This window comes from Camellia sinensis, chromosome 3 (assembly GCF_055761805.1).
Source record: "Camellia sinensis isolate YWXY chromosome 3, ASM5576180v1, whole genome shotgun sequence".
NCBI lineage: Eukaryota > Viridiplantae > Streptophyta > Magnoliopsida > Ericales > Theaceae > Camellia > Camellia sinensis.
The window spans coordinates 166,414,188-166,415,373 of NC_138963.1; positions in this window are offsets into that span (position 1 = coordinate 166,414,188).

Consider the following 1,186-nt stretch of genomic DNA (forward strand, 5'->3'; position numbering starts at 1 on the left):
AATGAAAGTTAGCCAATGTAAAAAAATAAAAAATAAAAAAATTAATTGTTTAAAATTAAGAAAATCAATATGAGAAATCGCAACTAATCAGTCGAATAAAAAACGGTTCAGCCTAATTGATTAGGTCAAATAACTAACCAATTTATACAAAATTAATTAATTAACATTTGTAATTGTTATTTTAATTTTAAAATTTAAACTAACTTAAATTGAAGCATGCACAACATTATAATATTATTGTTCACTTTATATAAGTAAAATAACTCACTTTGTCTTTCTTTTCTTTGTGTGCAATTATAAAATAAAACTTAACAATTATTTCAACAAAAGTTTATTTCTAATTAAGCAATATTAGTTATTCAATCTTTAATAAGATAAATCTTTAGTTTATTTCGAATCAAGCATACCTAACTAATATATTTTGATAAAATTGTTAAAATCGCAGTTAAACCAACGAATTATTCAAATAAAAAATGATTCAGCCTTATCGGCTAAGTCAAAACTCCAACCAACTTACACAAAAATTAATTAATTAAAATTTTTAATTTTTTTTTTAAATTTAAATTATATTAAATTGAAATATGCACAATACTACAATATTAAATAGGAGTAAACAATTCACTTTATTCTGCTTCTCCCGATGTGGGATTATCAAACAAATCATAGACTAATTAGCCAGCTAATAGAGATTTTCTTAAATGTTTAAAATTAAGAAAATCAAGAAAATTCATAAGAGATATTGAACCTCTCACAATGTTCCTCACTAAAAAGTCTCTTTTTCTTATATAATATATAAATAAAAAATTTGGTGGTAATTTATAGGGAAAAAAAAAATTGGTTTATCAACTTTTAAAAACACAAGAATCAAACATTTAATTTAGGAGTAATGATTGAGACTCTCATCCCCACAAAACCTCACTACTGAAAAAAAGGGCATATTGCAACGTTTGCTTTGTGGCGTTTATGGAAACGCCATTATAGATTCATTACACACAGCGTTTTGAAAACGTTGTCTTTGATCTCCGTTAAACGATGTCGTGTTGGGCCAATTTATTAACACCATCCTGGACTCTGTCTCTCACTTTCTCTACCTCTTCCACAATCCCGATTTGAAGCTCAAACACACTCTCTCTCTTCCAAAACCCTAGATTTGAAGCTCAAACACACAGACTCTCTCTTTTGCTCG